Source organism: Gorilla gorilla, chromosome X, assembly GCF_029281585.2.
Source record: "Gorilla gorilla gorilla isolate KB3781 chromosome X, NHGRI_mGorGor1-v2.1_pri, whole genome shotgun sequence".
NCBI lineage: Eukaryota > Metazoa > Chordata > Mammalia > Primates > Hominidae > Gorilla > Gorilla gorilla.
This window is the reverse complement of record NC_073247.2, coordinates 52,943,211-52,964,363: the sequence shown is the minus strand read 5'-3', so window position 1 is coordinate 52,964,363 and position 21,153 is coordinate 52,943,211.

The following is a 21,153-nucleotide window of genomic DNA, read 5'->3' as shown; positions in this document are numbered from 1 at the left end:
AAAGTTTCCAACTCTCTCCAGGATTCCTTTCAACCAGCATATATTCTTTCTTGAGTTCTCTCTGGCTCTGGCACTGAAATGCCTGAAGTCTTACTGTCACCTCCAACACCATTTCCTATCTCTTTGTCTAATGCCAAATAGTAAGCCTATTGTTGTTTTTTAATTTTTTTATTTTTAAAGAATTAAAGATTCACAGAACATTGTGAAGAATAGTACAGAGAAGTTCCACATACACTGACCTAGTTTCCCACAGTGGTTACAGATAATGAAATTATAAGATCAAAAGCAGGAAATTGACATTGATACAATGTACGTGCATACTTCTATGCCATTTCGTCAGATGTGCAGATTTGTGTAACCACCACAGCAATCAGGATACAGAACTATTATCCCACCACAATGATCTCCCTAGTGCCACCTTTTTAGTCATACCAAGCCCTCCTCCCCACTATACCTAACCTCTGGCAACCACTAATCTGTTCTTTATCTCTATCATTTTGTCACATAAAGTATCTTATGTAAATAAGATCATGAAGCATGTATCCTCTTGAGACTGGCTTTTAAAAACACAACGTAATGCCCTTGAGAGCCATCCAGTTGTTGAGTATATCAGTAGTTCATTCCATTTCATTGCTGAGTAATATTTCAAATTATGGAATGTACCATCTTTTGTTTATCTATTCACCTATTATAGGATATTTTGGGTGTTTCCAGTTTTTGGCTATTACAAATAAAACTGCTATAAATATGTACTGACTCACAGTTCTTTTTCACCACCTGAAAAAATATTGTGTCATTTCCTTCTGGTGTCCACAGCTTTGATGACAAATTTGCCATTATTCTAATTGTTTTCCCCCATAAGTAAGATATGGTTTTTCTCTATTTTTAAGATTTTTTTTCCTTGTCTTTAGTTTTCAGAAGTTTATTTATGATGTGTCTTGGCATGGATTTCTTTGAGTTTATCCTGTTTGGGATTTGTTCAGCTTCTGATTCTGCGGATTTATGTTTCTTGACAAATTTGAGGAGTTTTTAGCCACTATTTCTTCCAGTACTTTTCAGCCTCACTCTCTTTCTCCTCTCCTAGGATTCTGATGACACAAAATCTTTTGTTATAATCCCACATGTCCCTGGAGTTCTATTAATTTTTGCAGTCTGTTTTCTCACTCTTGTTCTGATTCAGTAATTTCTATTGCCCTGTTTTCAAGTTTACTGATTCTTTCCTCTATTCCTTCCATTATCATGCTGAGTCCATCCATCGAGTTTTTTAAAAATTATTTTTCAGTTCTAAACTTTTCGTTTGGTTCTTTCTTATAACTTTTTATTTTTTCACTTACTTCAACCATGTTTGTAATTGCCCACTGAAGCATTTTTATGATGGCTATTTAAAAGTTTTCATCAGATAATTCTAACATCTGTATCATCTCAGCATTGGTATCCTTTGATTGTCTTTTCTCATTTCAGTGAGATTCTCTTGGTTCATTGTATAAGGAATTGTTTTTGATTGAAACCTAGACATTTAGGCATTGTCTTGAGTCTCTGGATCTTATTTAAGTCTTATGTTTTAGCAAGCTTCCTCTCACACTGTTTAAAAAGGGAAGTACAGGTACCACCTTGCTACTTCCAGATGGGTTTTATGTCTACATTACCCACTCAGCTTCCATTGGCACCCAGAAGGAAGGGGTTCCTCATTACTGCTGGGTGGAGGTGGGACTTCTGGCTGCCCAGTAGGGCTCTGCTGATACCACCCTGGCTGGGAGAGGCAGGGGTAGTTCATTAGTGTGTCTCACATGGCCACCACTGACAATGTGGGGAAGACCTCATTACTTCTCAGTGGTGATGAAAGTCCTGGCTCTCCAGTCACCCTTTGCTGTGGCTGGTGAGGGTGGGGCCTTAGTTTTATCTGTGATGTTTGTCTAGAGTGAAATAGTATCAAAAATTTTCTCTCTTCATGTGCTGCCTTTTCTCTAATACTTTGGCTAAAGAGAGAAGGCTTTTATTGGGGATTTTATTTTTCTGTACTCACTGGCATTTCTGCATTGCCGGACTGTCTTCTCTCCACATTGCAGAGCATTCTTTTCTTCTTTTTCTTTTTTTTTTTTTAAGATGGAGTTTCGCTCTTGTTGCCCAGGCTGGAGTGCAATGGTGTGATCTCAGCTCACTGCAACCTCTGCCTCCCAGGTTCAAGCGATTCTCCTGCCTCAGCCTCCCGAGTAGCTGGGATTACAGGTGCCCACCACCACGCCTGGCTAATTTTTTGTATTTTTAGTAGAGATGGGGTTTCACCATGTTGGCAAAGCTGGTCTCAAACTCCTGACCTCAGGTGATCCACCCGCCTCAGCCTCCCAAAGTGCTGGGATTATAGCCGTGAGCCACCGTGCTTGGCCCAGAGTATTCTTATATTTGTTTTTTATATAATGTTCAGAATTTCTAGTTGTATATAGTAAAAGTTAAAAAGAAAAGCACGTCTACCTACTCTTTCCTGAAATGGAAGTTGAGTCTATTGTTTTTAATGGTGCTTCTTCATCAAACCAGTCGAGATCTCTTAATCAGCAGGATAAATGGCCACCTGCAGTCTCCTTTACCAACCTTTTCCTAACCCACCACTCTGTACATATTGACAAAAGACAATGGAGGCTTGGAGCAGGCCTCAGGGAAGGGGCTGGACAAATCAAAGGATGCACATTAATTTGAGCAGTTTGGCTAGGCAGATGGGAGAAACAAATACATGGTGGAGCTGGAGTAGGAGAGAGAGCTGTCCCATGAGGAGATGGAGAGGGAACATAAAAAGCAAAGCAATTCAGTCAGTAACAAAAATGAAGTATTCTGAGGACGATTCTGAAGGCAATGAGGGTCCTTCCACCTTTTATCAACAAAATATTCTATTAAAAATCAAGCTCTATTTTTATTATCAGGGATTTTTTAAAGTTGCAGCTCTGCCTTCCAGGAGTTGACCACAGTAGAAGGAAAGACCTTATACTGTGTTATAATTGTCAGTGGGCTTATATGGTTGCTGTGATGTGTGTGGTATGCCAAGGGAGGAAGCAGAAAAGTGTCTACTTTAATCTGGAGGGAAGAATAAGTGCATTTTGGGGTCTGGAGATAATTCCTTAAAGAAAGTCACAAACGACAAATAAGAACCAGCCCACAAAAAGGCTCGTGGAGTGCTACAGTGAAAAAAAAAAAAAAAAAGAAAGAAAAAGAAAAGTAAGTTTATGATAGAGGCTACAGCCCATCCAAAGGCAATGACATGTGAGGCAATGTGGCAAAATAAATAGTTTTGATTTTATGAACACTATATCCTAGACAAGTGCTTCCCACATTTTGCATGTAGAAGAATCTCCTGGAATGTTTGTTAAAACAGCAATTACTGGTCCTCCACTGCACCCCAAGATTGTGATTTATAAAATCTGGTTAGGAGATCCAGAATTTCTAACAACTTCCCAAGTGATACTAATGCTGATGGTTTGAAGACCATACTCTGAGTAGGCTTGAGTAGCAAGGACCTAGACCACAATGAAAGGCTTTCCAAGGAAGTCCAGTATGGGTACCAACCACATCACCAAGGGATGCGGCTGTAGATTTAATTCACACCCTAAGTTATCATATCAGGCATCTCCAGGTTCCCAGCACAGTGAAATGCAATCTGAGTGAAGTACAATACAGAAACTCTGGTTTAAGTTTAAGGGTCACTTTATAAGGAAATGTAAAAGTAAATTATTGTACAAATAAATGTGCTAAAGGATATTAGAAGAAGAATTATTTATTTACCGGTTAAGGGAATAGATTTCTTTTTGGTGTGGTCTCATTTTAAAATTATGTATATGTACTAATTATAAATCATTTTTATTTGCTCATTAAAGGAGATCTTTCACCAGGTGATTCTTGGTTAGCCTGTTTCTGCTTCTTTGTGAACTTCAAAAAACTAAAACCATTTTTTCTTTCCACATGTTCTCTAGTGGCAATCCCCAAGGGAGACAGAAGTCATGAACCTTTGCCACCACACAAACGCCTTGAAATCTCCTCTTAACAACTGGGGAGCAGGGTACTGAGCCAAAGTCTTTGGACTATCTACTGTTTCTTTTCCCGATTAACTATTGCCAAGGATATTTTCAAAGAGATATACATACCATTTTCATAATTTGGTGTGTTGATTAAGAATTCATGGCCTCCTGATGTTTCTCGGCAGTCTGAAAATTTTTCTCTCAGCTGATGTTGTCAGGTGAATGTTGTGAAAATATGTTGAGAGCACTGTAAATGATGTCTCAGTGGGAAAACACAGCCTGAACTGATGAGTACAAATGGCTGTTAATGAGATAAACTGTTAATGGGATCTTTATGGGACATAGGCAAGCTGGGCATTTTGAAGCCCAAATTGTATGTATCTTTAAAAAATGTTACTATTTCCAAAGTCATAATTTATTACTTATAGGTATTAAAGATAATATACCGCTTAAAGCATTCTTACTTGAGTACTGCTGGATAGTATGTGACTCTGGTGGTCACTGGGAAGATATAACTCTGTTTAAAAACCAGGCTCCCGAGGAAAAATAAAGGATCTCTTCCTAGATTTTCCACATTATATTGACAGAGCCAATGCTAAGGGACATGACTGAGTGACATTTGATAGATGAACAAATGTTAAATGACTGAGTGAAACAAAACACAAAATACAATTTCAGGCCATTTTTACTGTCCACATGTGCATGGATTGATCATCCTATATGTCAAGATATAATTTATAAGGGAGAATATAAGTGTCTAACTTACAATTAGAATAAACAGATTAGGGGAGCAACATAAAAGTCTAAGAAATAGCTCTAAATTTAGAATTGTTTTTCAAATTTTCCCTGAAGCATGAAAAAATGTTTAATCTGTTAAACAGTTTTACCTCTCCACTATTATATAGTACCACAAGCTTTCTTCAGAAGTAACTGCACTTTAATGTCATCTAATTTTTCTGATGCACTTCAAACCATTAACTGAATATACTCCTGAGTATAGTATATGTTGTTTAAAGAAAGCAAAAATAATGATTGAGCTAACAGTAACAACTAGTACTTATTCATAGTTGGAGCCAGACTGTAGGGAGCCACAATGGAAATAATGACCTAAAGTTCCAGATTAAAAGTAGTGTTTGGCACTATAAAATATAATAGAAATTACCACAACTAAAAATGAGGATCTCAGCATAATAGAGTCCGTGCTTGGTTTTCTTCTCCAATCACTCCCATGAGACTCGATATCAGATATCAGCTAGAGAGAGTGCATAGTGTGAAATCTGCATGTGCTCTACTGACCCTAAGATCTGCCATAAGATGTAAACGAAAGAGAGAGAGAGAGTGTGTGTGAGAGAAAGAGAGAGAGCCTGAATCTGCACTGAAGGGCTTCTGGCCCATTTTAGAGAACATTGAACATTATTCTTGAGTTTTTACTTACCAAGTTGATTACATGGGTGTCACAAACAGGCAATTAGTCTGCTGTTTCAACTTCTCTCTATTGAGCAATCACCTTCAATGCATGTTATTTTCCTTGAGTAAACTGGGTATTTTCTAGAAGTTTTCAGTTGGCACCTTCTTCTCATTGATAGACCTGCAGAGCAAAGAAATATTTTGTAGAAGTCTGTACCTTCATTTCCATTGAAAAAGGAAACTGTTTCTCAGTTGGAAAAAAAAAAATGTATACTTGGGAGAACCCTCCACCACCAACTGAAATCATTTTAGAATTAGAAGAAAAAAACTTCTAATAAAATGCAAATGAACAAAGAGGACCTATGATCCTGAATGATATATTAAAAAATAATGTGCATGATGTAAAGCAACTGGAGCTCTCATACATTGCTAGTAGTAATAAAAATTGGTAGACTCACCTTGGAAAACTCTTTAGTAGTATCTACTAAAGTTAAATATACCCATATCATATGACACAGAGTTTTATTCCCAATAAAGAAATGTGTTTATGGTCACAAAAGAATGTTCATAGAGTAGTATTCAAAATAGCCAAAAACCGGAAACCATGTCAAATGTCCATTAGCAGTAGGCTGAATAAATAACATGTGTTATGTTGATACAATGGAATACTACACAACAATGAAAAAGAATAAACTAGTGCTACACGCAACAATGTAGATTATGTGGTGTGATAGGATTCATACACAAAGGAATACATATTATATAATTCCATTTATGTAAAGTTCAAAACCAGACAACATTTATTTTTGTTGTAAAAAGTCAGGAAAGTAGTTGCCTTTGGGCAAGTGTATTGACTGAGAGGGGGCATGAGGGAGTCTACTGATACGTAAATGTTTCATTTCTCAAAGTGGGTAAAAATTCATCAAGTTGTGTACCCTTTAGATATATGCACCTTACTATATGTAAACTATCCCTTGTTACAAAATTTAAAAAAAAAGTACTTGAACCTGGGCCAGACATCTTTAGACAGTTAACATAATACTGTATCTTTAGACAGTTAACTTAATACTCTAGCCTCAGTTTTTATAAGAGACTGATAAAAAATATCTTTCCTTTAATAAGGGACATTAAGTAACACACTAGACAGTGGACTTGATTATGTTTTTGCAAAAGACACAAACGTTATTTACTTAAATACCTACATGCAACATTGTATTTCCATTTAATTTTTAAGAGAAACTGTTTTCATTCATTGTTCATTCATTCATTCACATAGCAAATGATGAGAACTCACTATTGTCCAAGAATGTATTTACTCAGATAAATACATATATTTATTTTTTATTTAATTGTAAGAAAAATAATTATACATAATGTTTAAATCTTTGAAATATTTCACGTAGGCATCTATTAATGAATTTTTAGTTCATTTTTACGTTCCATTGTCTTACTGTATAAAGCTTTCAGCTTGAGGAACAGTGAATATAACATTCAGATACATCTACACAATTCCCTCTGTCTCTTTTTTTTCTCTCTCTCATACGCATGCACACATTCATGCACATGGAAACAGTAAAGTAAAAATCTTCCACCGTAAAAAATAGTTTAGATATACTTATGTCATGTGGGCCTGTCCTGAGACTTTCAGTGCCATTTTTTCCTTAAAGGCCTAAATGAAGGACTTTACTATTTTAGGTCAGCTCCACGGGCCATGGTCCCTGCTAATAATTTTGTTGTTTATTTCATTGTGGTGAATGCCAGTCCTTGATTTCCAGTGTTCTGTGTCAAGTATACAGGTATGAAATGTAAAAGATGGGCAATAACAAATTCAGCCATCATTTGCTAGATTGGCTCCCAGCACAATTAATATTTATTAAATGCCCACAAGGAGGCATGAAATCATATTAGGTCTTATATCTCATACCAAACTCTCATTTGGACTCTGTTTGATATATAATTCAGGTTGACATGTCAATGAAATCTTTAAAAAGTAATTATATTCATGACTTTTTAGAGAAATTTCCAGCTGGGAAAGAGACAAGATCCCTGGTTTATGAGGCAGAGAAACAGAGTGAGTGAGAGAATAAAAGAAACCTATTTATGTTATTTACTTAAGTTTTATGCTATTAGTCATTTATTGAGCACCTACTACGTGTAGGAAATTCAGTGAAGTGGGTTATAATTCAGCTGGTCTGTGGAGCAAGCAATTAATTGCACAGCACAAATAATTATTCAATTGAGTCTGAGAGTATAGAGGCAGTGGGAATTTTGGTGTCAATCTTGTGAATCAAATTCCTAAATTTCCAATTCGTAATCTTTTCATTCCTTTCACACCCAGCAGCACCAGATTAACACAGATAATTATAATTAAATTCTACTGCCATTTTGATGACTCCTCCATCTGCTTTGCCAGCTTAATTTTCTCTGGCCTTGCAGTAAAACCTTTAACAGGAACATTGGAAGCAGGAGCAAATTTGAGGAAAGAGACTATTAGTTCTATTTACAACTTATTAAATTTGAGGTATGTATCAAGGGAAATTCAGGTGGAGGTCAAGTGAAATGGGAACACAGATGTAGCAGCCAATATTAAATTAACAGTGATGACATCAACAGGAAAAGCAGAGTAAGGATCTCCATAATGCCAGTTCCCCCATAAAAGCAATGAGAACACTGGCAAAAACTGTCAAAATCAACATTTTCAGAAGTCTGGAAATTAACCAAAAGGTTGCGACAATCTGAGGAGCATTTATTAAAGAAAAATTACTAAATCTCATTAAGGGCAGTAAGCTTTGGAACATTTTAACTTTCCCTATTCCCATCCCAATAGCCTAGCAGAAGTTAAAGGGACAGAATGTTTTTGGAGTCTCCTAAATACACCATTCTTAGAGAACTGTCATTAGTTGATGTATCTAGCAGTTATCTGTAAACCCTCATTCGCAAGACTTGCCTTTATTTGACCTGACCCAGACTTCACTCAGTGCAGACAGTATAGAAAAATTCCTGGAGGCATTTGTGAAAACAATCAGCAGCAATTGTTCAGCAAGGCAGCTGCCTGAAGTAGTGATAGCAATTGGAGCATACAAGAACCAGGCCAAAAAAAACAAAAGAAATTGTTAGAGAATGAGATGTTCACAGAGGACTTTGGAAAGATCCACTACATTCCTAGTAATCCAAGAAGGCCATGCACATACATAGGGCTGTGTGCATTCCCAAGGCTATGTTTACATACAGGAAAGAGCCTGAGAAGGCTCTAAGCACTCACCTTTAGCTGACATTGAGGTTTTGCGTAAGCAGGAAGTAAAGGCTATGATAGGGCTGTAAATTTCCTGAGTGTTGCTGGCATGGGCCAAAACACATACAGGGCCTTTCTGCAAAGACTGGGAGAATTACTGATTTCAGATATTTAAGGAAATCTCAGTCCAATAATTAGCTGACCGCTAAGCTAACAGAACAGAAACTTTTATGGCCAAACATGTCAAAGAATACAAACTTTACAGAATCAATTCATAAAAGTCACTAAGGAAAGATATAATAACAGCTACAACAAGTAACAGCTACAACAAGTAGCAGCAACAAGAAACCCTAGGGAGAGGGCATAATCTTATTTTGAGAGTTACCACAATTTATTAAAGTGTCCAGTTTTCAACCAAAAATATGTGACATGAGAAGAAATATGAAATTATAGCTCATATGCAAGAAAAGAAGCAGTGAATAGAAACTATACTTGAGGAAACCAGACATTAGACTTGTTAGACAAAATTTTAAATAAACTATTTTAAACATGTTCAAAGAACCAAAGGAAACTACTTCTAAAGAACTAAAGGAAATATGAGAATGAGGTCTGACCAAACAGAGAATATCAAAAGAGATAGAAATAGCTTTATGGTCCAGTCCTATAAGGTCTAAGAAGTCCAACAGTCTTCCTTCATTTTATGACATTTTCTTTGTTTTCTTTAGTCTCACATGGCAGTGTTTCTGCTGAATAGTCCTATCTCTATTCATGGCCTCTGTTGAGATGGCTGATTATGTCCATGCTTTACAAACACACTTTAGATTTAAAGATATAAAAAAGTTGAAAGTAAATAGATGGAAAAAAACATACCATGCAAACAGTAACTAAATGAGAGATGAAATGGCTATACTAATATCAGACAAAATAGAGTTAAGATGACAAATTTGTCACTAAAGACAAGCAAGGACATTATATAAGGATAAAAGGGTTAATTCATCAAGAAGACAAAATAATTCCAAGCAGGTATGCATCTAACAACAGAGTCCTAAAATGTATGAAGGAAAACTTCACAGCATTGAAGAAATAGATAATATAACAATTAAATTTGGAGACTTCAATATCCACTTTCAAATACAGAACAGGAATCAGAAAATCCACAATGAAATAGAAGACTTGAGCAACACTATAAGTCAACTAGACCTAAAAGACATCTCTAGTACACTTCATCCAACGGCAGCAGAATACACATTCTCCTCAAGTACACATGAAACGTTATCCAGGATAGACCATATATTAGGTCATAAAATAAATCTTAGTAAATTTAAGCGAATTAAAATTATACAAAGTACGTATTTCAAGCATAGTGGAATGAAATTAGAAAGTAATAGGAAATTTGGGAAAATTACAACTATATGGAGACCAACTCTTAAATAACAAATGGGTCAAAGAAGAAATCACAGGGAAATTCAAATATACTTTGAGATGAATGAAAACAAAAATACATACACCAAAACATATGAAATACAGTGAAAACAGTGCTTATAGGAAAATTTATAGCTGTAAATATTTATATTAAAAATGAAAAAAGATAGCAAATCTGTTACCTAAACTTCTACCTTAAGACACTAGAAAAGGAAAAGCAACTTAAACCCAGAGCAAAGAAAAGGAAGGAAATAATAATGATTAGAGCAAAAATTAATGAAATACATAATAGAAAAACAATGAATAAAATCAATCAAATCAAACTTGGTTCTTTGAAACAATTAACAAAATTAATAAACCGTTAGCTATACTGACCAAAGATAAAAGAGAGGAGACGCAAATCCTTAAAATCAGGAAGGAAAGGGGGAACTTACATTGCCAAAATAAAAAGAATTATATGGGAATACTATAAACAATAGCATGTCAATAAATTACATAAATGAAATGGACAAATTCTGAGAAAGAAACAAACTACAAAATTGACTCAAAAAGAAATACAAAATTTGAGTATATCTATAATAAATAAAGAAATTGAGCTATTAATAAAAATAAACTTCCCACAAAGAAAAGCCCTGTCCTAGATGGCTTTACTGGTGAATTGCACCAAACATTTAAAGAAAAATTAACACCAAACTTCACAAGCCCTTCCAAAGCAATAGAAAAGGAGGGAATATTTTCCAATTTATTATATATTGTCAGTATTACCCAGATACCCAAACCAGGCAGTCATGACAGGAAAACTACAGATTAACACACTTTATGATTATAGATGCAAAAGTCTCAACAAAATCCTAGCAAATGGAATCCAACAACATATAAAAGGGATTATACACCATGGCCAAGTGGGATTTATTCTATAAATGTAAGGTTACTTCGACATACAAAAAGCAATCAATGTGATACACTGTATTAATAGAATAAAGGATTTTTAAAAACCCACATGATTGTCTCAAAAAGATACAGAAAATGCATTTGACAAAATTAAACACAACTTCAAGATAAAATCACTGAGCAAACTAGAAATAGAAGGGAATTTACTCGACTTGATAAAGGGCACCTAGGAAAAACACACAGCTAACACATACTTAATGGCAAAAAATTGAAAGTTTTCTCCCTAAGATCAAGAACAAGACAAGGATGTCTGATCTTGCCACTTATATATAATATTGTACTGGAGATTTTAGGTCAATTAGACAGAAAAAAAATAAAAGCAATACAGATTTTAAAAAAGAGGTAAAACTGTATGTATTTACATATGACATGATCTTGCACATAGAAGATCCTAAGAAATTCACAACAAAACCTATTTGAACTAATAAATGAATTCAGCTATGTTGCAAAATACAAGATCAATATCCAAAAAATAGTTATAGTAAAGTCTAAAAAAGTCAACTGTATTTCTATACAGTAGCAATGAACAACTGGGAAACAAAATTAAGATAATTCCATTTATAAGAGCATCAACAAGAACAAAATATTTAGAAATAGCTTTAACCATAGAAGTACAAGACTGCACTGAAAAGTACAAAGCATTATTTAAAGAAATTAAAGATGTAAATAAATTGAAAGACATTCCATGTTCATTGATTAGAAAACATAGTATTATTAAAATGGCACTACTCCCAAAATTGATCCACAGATTCAATGCAATCCCTAACAAAATTCCACTTGGATATTTTACAGAGATTGAGAAGTTAATGTTAATGTTTTTATGGAATTACAAGGGATCCAGAATAGCCAAAACAATTTTGAAAAAGATGAAGTTTGAGAACTCACACATTTCTATTTCAAAATCAACTAGAAAGCTACTAGTAATCAAGACAGCATGGTACTAGCATAAGAATAGAGATACAGATGAAATAGAATTAAAAGTCAATAAATGAACTCTTACATTTATGATCAATTGATTTTCAACAAAGGTTCCAGAACAGTTTAATGAGGAAAGAATAGTCTTTTCAACAAATAGTGCTGGTACAATTGGATATCTAGATGCAAAAACAAAAAGTGAAATTGAGCCCTTCACATCATAGACAAAAATTAATTCAAAATGGATAAAAGACCTAGCTGTAAGCTACAGCTTTAATACTCTTAGAAGAAAATATAGGGGTAAAACTGTATTAGGGTTCTCTAGAGGGACAGAACTAATAGGCTATATATATCCTATTAGGGAATTTATTAGGGAGAATTGGCTCACACTATCACAAGTCCAAGTCCCACGATAGGCCTTCTACAAGTAGGGGAAGAAAGAAGCCAGTAGTTGCTCAGTTGGAGTCCAAAAAGCCTCAAAAGCAGGGAAGCCAATAGTGCAGCCTTCAGTCTGTGGCCAAAGGCCCAAGAGCCCCCGGCAAACCACAGGTGTAAGTCTAAGAGTCCAAAAGCTGAAGAGCCTGGGGTCTGATGTTCAAGGGCAGGAGAAATGGAAGGAAGCATCCAGCACGGGAAAAAGATGAAAGCCAGAAGACTCAGCAAGCCAGCTTAGCCCACCTTCTCCCACTTGCTTTGTTCTACCAGTGCTGGCAGCCTATTGGATGGTGCCCACCCACACTGAGGGTGGGTCTTCCTCTCCCAGTCCACTGACTCAAACGTCAATCTCCTCTGGCAACACCCTCACAGACACACCCAGAAACAATACTTTACCAACTATCTAGGCATCCTTCAATCCAATCAAGTTGACACCTAATATTAACCATCACAAGTCTACCCCTTGTCAACTTGAACCCATACGCATCTCCTGAAATCATACTTAATCTCCAAATAAAGACAATAATAAGGTCATAATTATACCTAACATAGTACAGCTACCCTTTGTACAACTGGAAGCATATTAATACTTAACCTAAATGCTATTACAGAAAGTTAACAACATTTAAATGCTAATATGAAGTCAATAAATCTTATGTCACATGATAAAGGAAAAAGAAAGGAGATAAAACAAGGATATTTTCTTAGTACAGGTGTATACATACTCATGACAATTACAGTCTTTGTTTTTGCAATTGGTCTCATGGTCATAGCTTGTACTGATGACTACCTTATTCTACTACCCATTCTGTATTTCCTTGCTTTCAGCAAGCACCTCAGCTGGTCATGGTTTTTCACCTGGTGGAGTGACCCAAACCTTCATTCCTGAAGGGTCTGGACCACTTGTGGTCCTGCCTGGATTGGGTTGTTGTAGTTTCCCATTGATCTTAATCACAGGGTATGGTAATACTAAGAGACACCCTAAGGTATCTCCTGTATTCCACGCATACTCTTCCTTACCTCCATTGTGTAGTAGTAGTCTGATTTCATCTTGATAGTCCAGGTCAATCACCCCAACCAGCACTGTAACTCCCTTCTTAGCCTGTTGACTTAGAGGCAGGAGGAGCTCAAAGTGGCCAGGTAGTCATCTTAACTTCCAGTTTAATGGAATCATTGTTGTGTCTCCTGGTGGCCTCCCTCTGGAACTAAGACCTCTAGGCCAGCAGAACATAATGTCACAGGAACAGGAAGCAAAAATTTTCCTAGTGGGTCACTAGGGTTGGTGGTGAGTGGTGCCACTTCCCCTTCTACCCCTTGATTCCTGGACACATGAATCCTGGATACGGGAGAAACACTACCATATATTAGATGCTGATTCAGAGCATACACAGCCTTCTAGAGAATGACCTCAATTTGCCAGTGGAATCTTAGATATGACATCAAAAGCATAAACATGGAAAGAAAAAATAGATAACTTAGACTTCATCAAAATTAAAAACATTTATACACAAAGGATACTATCAAGAAAGTAAAAAGACAACCCATAGAAGAAGAGAGAATATATTTGCAAATCACATAAATCTGATACTGGAGTAGTATCCAGAATACACAAAGAGCTCTGACAGCTCAAAAAAAAGAAAAAAAAAGAAAGAAAGAAAAATAGTCCAATTTTAAAATGGGCAAAAGTAAGAATAGATATTTTTCAAAGAAGATATACAAATAGCCAATAAGCACATGAAAAGATTACCAACGTCATTAGTCATTAAGGAAATGCAAACCAAAATCATGAAATTATACCACTTCACACCCATTAGGGTGGCTATAATTAAAAAATAAAAACAGTAACAAGTGTTGGTAAGGATGTGGAGAAACCAGAATCCTCATACACTGCTGGTAGGAATGCAAAATGATGCAGCTGCTTTGGAAAATGGTTTGGCAGTTCCTTAAAAACTTAAACATTGAGCTAAAATATAACCTAGCAACTGAACTCCTAGGTATATATACAAAAGGATTGAAAATATATGTCCACACAGAAACTTGTACACAAAATTTCATGGTAGCAATATTTATCATAGTGAAAAGGTGGAAACAAATCAAATTTCCATCAACTAATGAAAGGATAAAATATGATATAACTATACAATGAAATATTGTTTGGACATAAAAAGAATGAAATTCTGATGCATGATACAACATGGCTCTCTCTTGAGAGCATCATGCTAAGTGAATGAAGCCAGACACAAAAGGCCACATATTGTATGATTCCATTTATACGAAATGTCTCAAATAAGCAAATCCGTAGAGACAAAAGGTTAGTGGTTGCCAGAGGCAGCAGGGAGGGAGGAATAGGGAGTGGCTGCTAATGGGTACAGGGTGGGTTCTTTGAGGGGGCAGGAGGGAGGTGATAAAAATATTCTGAAAGTACACCGTGATGGTGGTTGCACAACTCTGTGAATATAACAAAATCTATTGAATTGCATTTTTTAAATGCTGAATTTTATCGTACGTCAATTACAGCTCAATTGAAAGTGAAAAAAATGATTAACATATGTGAAAAAGAAAAGAGAAGAGCAAGGAAAACATACTCTTCACTGAGAGAATTGGAGGGATGGAAGCCACAAAACAGAGAAAGAGAAGGGGAAATCTGAGCCATAGAAGGGAAACCAAGAGAAGTTGTCATGGGAAGCCAGTCGAAGGGAGAGTTTTAATAAGAGAGGGTGGTCATCAGAATAAAATTTTAGAATGGGAGAGGAGGAGGTAAACTGACAAGGTCATTTGATTGGACAATTTTGAAGTCCTTAGGAAACGTCAAGAGAATAATTTCAGTGAGGTGTTGACGGTGGTAGAATTGAGTGAGTGTGAGCGTGAAGATATGTAAGTTGTGTGGTTACTTCACTCTTTCAAATACTTAAAGAAGAAATGGAATAAAATAAAATTAGAATCCAAAGGTGTAGCAATGTCATGGAAACGTTTTTAAACATAAAACAGATTTCCGTATGTGGGGGAACATAAGTGGGAAGTAACTGAATGAGTTATCAGAGGAGGGAGGAAAGAATGGGATTGAGCTTTCAACTCCTTGAGCTCAAAAGAGAGGCCATGTCTTTTTCGAGAGATGGGTTGAGGTTAGTGGTATTAGAAGACTACCATGAGGGTTCTTTTTTCCCCAATGTTTGCCATGGTGTTGTCCACAGACACTCCTGAATCAGAACTCATGGAATGCATATTAGAAATGCAGATTCCTGAGTTGCACTAAGATATACTAAATTAGAATTGTTAACATTGGGGAATCTGCACTTTAGTTTGAAAATTTTGGCAGGCATTCAACTGAAGAGTTAATAGATTTGTCAAGAAACCTCAGCTGAGGTCAAGAAGGTGTAGTACGTCACCTGGAGGGCATGTTGAACACAGATTACTGGGTCCCAGCCCCACAATTTCTAAATCAGTAGGTCTGGGGTAGGGTTCAAGAATGTACACTTTTAATAAGTTCTTAGGTGATGTGGATGCTGCTGGTCCAGGACCCATGTTTGGAGAACCACTGCTGTATTTAATCGAATTATCCTGGTGCTGACTAGCTCATGATGGGAAGAGCAGAGAAAACTCACAGCAGGTGTGTTTGGGACTGAGGACTTACCAGGTGGATGCAATGGAAGGACCAGGGGAGCCCTGGAGAGAGAAGGCATTGTCGAACAAGGCTTTAGACTGCTAGACAAGCTGGTAAAGAGAAAAGAGGCTGAGGACCTGTGAAGATAGGGTAGAGCTAGTGGGATGGAAGATAATATAACAAGAAAAGTGAAGGATCAGAAATGAAAGAGCACGATGGCCAGAAAGAAAAAGTTTGAAGTTGGGGTTCTTGGAGGTGGATCATAAGTAATAACCTGGTTCTATGTGAGACCATACTAATAGGTCAACAGAAGTAGCAAGGAGACAGTGCCCGAATGAAAAATTCTAGACTGTGAAGCCAGGCTGTATAATTATCATGAAAATGCCAGGAATTATAACAAGGAAGTGGATGGAGAGGTGAACGCTGAGTCTGGTGCTGAAAAAGAGTCCAAGAAAATATACTAATGACTCTGAGACACTAAATGGACTCCCCAAGTTCCTTCTAGGAAGAAACTGGCAGAACTGAAATAGGAAGCCAACTCCTTCTGACTCCAAAACCCATGTTTTAGCTATTACACACTGATGTTTACTTAAAGCATGCTAATGTGTTAATTTTGAAGGAAGTTGCATAGAATTTGTATCGGTTTTGAAGGTGCTTTGTGATTAGATAACATCTATGCAGTAAATGAATGTGATACCATAGTCTCTTCTTCCTAAAATGAAATTGCACAATGAAGTCATCTTATTCAGGTAGATTAAAGAAAACTGCTCTAGTAAACAATACTGAAAATGGTTTTCCCTCTTCCTCCAGCTTCTTTTTATGCATAAATGCTTTTGAGTGTACTTTTTCTGTATGTAGGAAAAAATCAGCAGAGATAATGTAAGCATATAATGGATCCAGAGGAAACATAAATGGTCAATAAACATATGAAAAGAAATTCAATCTCACCAGTAATCAGGGAAATGTAAATTAAAACTACAATGAGAGAGCATCTTTTACTCATCAGACTAACCATAATTAAAAAGTGTGACAATCATCAGTATAGAGAAGGAGGATGAATAAACAGATAATCTCATACCATGCCTTTGGGTGTGTAAATTGAAACAGCCACTTGGGAGAGGAATGTAACAGTATCTAGTAAAATGAGAAAGATGTCAAACCTACAACCTAACATTTCCCCTTCTGGGTGTACACCCTAGAGAAATATTTGACTATGTATACAAGAAGACACATAAATGGATGTTTATTACAGCATTGTCAAGAATAGCAAAAAAAAAAATTAAGAATAATCCAAACATCCATCATTAAAGGAATAGATAAAATACGGAATTTTAATGAAATGGACTGCTATCCAGCTAAAAGAAAGAGATCAGAGCTATAACAATCAGTAAGAATAGCCCTAAAACAATGTTAAATTTAAAAAACAAATTGCAGAATGAAATGTATGGAACAATTCCATATATATAGTTTTTCAAAACTTAGAAATATTATATCTTGTTTCTAAATTTCTATTGCTATATGTAAAAGTATTAAAAGGATGAATATCAAACCCATCATAGTGGTTGTCTCTGAGGAACAAGGAGAGAGCAATGGTCTGGAAATATAGTCAAAGAGGAGTTTTACATCTTATATATTAAAAAAAAAACTGGCAAAGACTTCATGATGAAAACACCAAAAGCAACTGTAATAAAAACTAAAATTGAGAAATAGGACCTAATTAAACTAAAGACCTTATGCACAGCAAAAGAAACTATCAAAAGAGTAAACATGCAGAATGGGAGAAAATTTTTGCAAACTATGCATCTGACAAAAGTCTAATGTCCAGAATCTATAAGGAACTTAAATTTACAAAAGAAAAACAAACAGCCACATTAAAAAGTGGGCAGAGGACATGAACAGACACTTTTTAAAAGAAGGAATACATGTAACCAACAAGCATATAAAAAAAAAGCTCAGTATCAATGATCATTAGAGAAATGCAAATCAAAATCACAATAAGATAGCATCTCACACCCGTCCGCATGGCTACTATTAAAAGGTCAGAAAACAACAGATGGCAGTGAGGCTACGGAAAAAAGGAAACACTTACATACTGTTGGAGAGAGTGTAAATTAGTTCAACCATTGTGGAAAGCCATCGGGAGATTTCTCAAAGAGCTTAAAATTGAACTACCATTAGACTCAGCAATCCCATTAATGGGTATATGCCCAAAGGACTATATATCATTCCATCATAAAGACACAGGCAGGTGTATGTTCACTGCAGCTCTACTCACAATACCAAAGACATGGAATCAACCTAAATGCCCATCTATGGTAGACTGGATAAAGAAAATGTGGTATACTACGCAGCCATAAACAAAATGAGATCATGTCCTTTGCAGGAGCATGGATGGAGCTGGAGGCCATTATCCTAAGTGGACTAACACAGGAACAGAAAACCAAATACTGTATATTCTCACTTACAAGTGGTAGCCAAACATTGAGTACATAAGGACACAAAGAAGGGAGCAACAGACACTGGGGCCAACTTGAGGGTGGAGGGTGGAGGGTGTGTGGAGGGTGGCAGCAGGGTGAGGATCAAAAAACTACCTATTGAGTACTATGCTTATTAGCTGGGTGATGAAATAATCAATACACCAAACTCCCACAACATGCAATTTACCTATATAACAAACTTGCACATGTATCCCTGAACCCCCCAAAAAAGTTAAAAAAACCTTTAAACCTGAAAAAAGAATACATCTATATAACTTGTCGTCTTTTTTTAAAAAAGCATACACACAAAGGCTACAAGGAAATATAAAAATTATTAAGAGTTTTTAAATCTGGAACATGAGTATATGGGTGTTTCCTTATGTTATCATTTGAAAAAGTATAACTTTCTAAAAGAAAATCAAGTTCCCTAGCATTATCCCAGAGTTATAATTGTTCTGTCTCAGGAAAAGAGAAAAATAAGGGTTTGTTAGTATTAGTTAAATGGTCTGACTATACACTGTGCACTAGCGCTCTTTGATTGGTCTGGACCAGCCCATACTGGCGCATGTATTCTTAAGCTAGCTATGTGTACACCTTCTTCTGTGGAAATCCCAGTGAAATTTGTGGAGAGAGATTCCATTACAAACTTGGATGTTCAAAAAAATCATCATTAAAGAATGGAATGTGAAGGAACTAGGGGCTCCAATAAAGATCAGAACAAAGAAATTCTCCCTGGAGAGAAGAAAAGCACAGAAGATAATAGAATATTTAGGTTACCTCTACTTCACACAATCCTCCTCCCAGCTGGGCAGCTCCTTCTAACACACTCTGTTCTTGTCACCATTCTTGGAATAACTCTTGGGTCTCAGTCTGACGCTCTGTCTGTGACTATAAACAACTCTTCCTCTACAGTTAGCACAGCCACAGAATAATGACACTGCATTAAAGATATGAGTCATGGCATAAATACTTTTTATTATGATAAAATAAATCACTGGTTGTCTGTTTCTACAGGAATAGAATGTACATTGGGCTTTTTATTTTTTATTATCTACTGAAACTGAGAATATCATTTGTTGAACAATATGTGCTTAAAAAATGTCTCGATGCCTACAATGAAAGAGATAATATGTGGATCTTTGGGCCAAGCATGGGTGACTTCTTTCCTACAAAAGAAAAGAAAGAGTCTTAACACCCCCAACATTATAAAGAGGCACAGTAGCAAGATAGAAAAAGAACAATGGAAGGGGAGGGAGAAATGAAGCTAAAGGCATAATTAGTTTTTGTAACTGTATCATGCTATATTGCAATTAAAGAAGTCAAGGGGGTGTGCACTACCAGCATTTCTTTGGTTTTTGGTGGCTTAAACAATTCTACACTCAATAGAAGAGTATTGAGGCCTTGTGTCAATTAGGACAATCTAGGGAACACCACACTAATAAACAATCCTCAAGTCCTTGTAGCCTAAAGGTTGATTCCTCGCTTTTGTAACAATTCTAGAAGGTTGGCTTGGGCTATTCCCTGCATTGCCATTATTGTCACTTTAAGTCTCAGGCTGAAGGAGCAACCACTATTGGAGAATGTTTCCAGTCACCATGGCAGAAGGAAAAAAGAGCTTCAAACGGGCTCCTAAAGTTTCTGCCAAAGGTGATTCACATCATTTCTGCTAACAATTCATTGTTAAGGCAAGTCATATGGCTAATCCTGACAATACAAAGGGGAGGTATTCTGCTATGACATCTCCCAGCTTTCTATACCATGCGTCAGTGTATTTCATCCTTGGTAAGATGGTCAGGTACCAGGAGAGCATCTTCCTGTAGGGAGAGGCAAATTGAAGAGAAATCAAGTGACTTCGACAGTGAAAATATCCCTTCTTGGTGATATGGAAGAATCACAGCCTAATCCATCCATTTACACAAATATTGTCTAAGATGGCATAACTTTGGAGGAAAATGTCTGAGAAATGTTGGTGCAAATGGAGAAACCTAAAGAGCTCCATCTATCCAAGATAGACCAAAGAGTCCCCCCAACCTACTCTTCACCCTTTCTACCACCAAAGGAGATAGAGAATTATAGCTTATTTAGGTAGAAAAGGACTTTTGGGTCTGAAACCCTCTTTTAAAATATGAAGAAACTGAATCACAGAAGTGAAGTAAATAACATAATCACACCGCAGAGGGAGCACATGAACAAATGTGAATTCATCCTCTGGGAAGTTCTATCCAGACTTCATTCCCTCACCTACTACTTCTCACCATCTCAGATAATTTTTGTGTTTAAAATCATAATCTTCTTTCTCTCCTATTTAGGAAGACAACATATCCTACTTCTTTCTACAGGCTTCACAGTCTCAGTTACCACCTCTCCCAACTGCCTAAGGAAGAACTCCTTCACCAGTTCCTCTTTTCTCCAACATCTTCAATCTTCTTTTTACACTTCATTTCCCCTTTATTTCACTCTCGAATCTTGACAATGATTGGTTCATACCTGGTCCACTTCTAATTTGCAGGAAGTTGATTTGATGATAGTTTTTAAAGAGAGGGCCCAGGAGTTCCACCACCGAGTTTTCCAGTACTATCTTCACACCTATCCCTCCCAAGTCCTACCTTCCATCCTGAGGATTTCTATAATATTTCTCAAATAAATCTCCTTTTTTGCTTTAGTCAGAGCTGGTTTCTGCTGCTGGCAGCCAGGAACCCTATCTAAAAACCC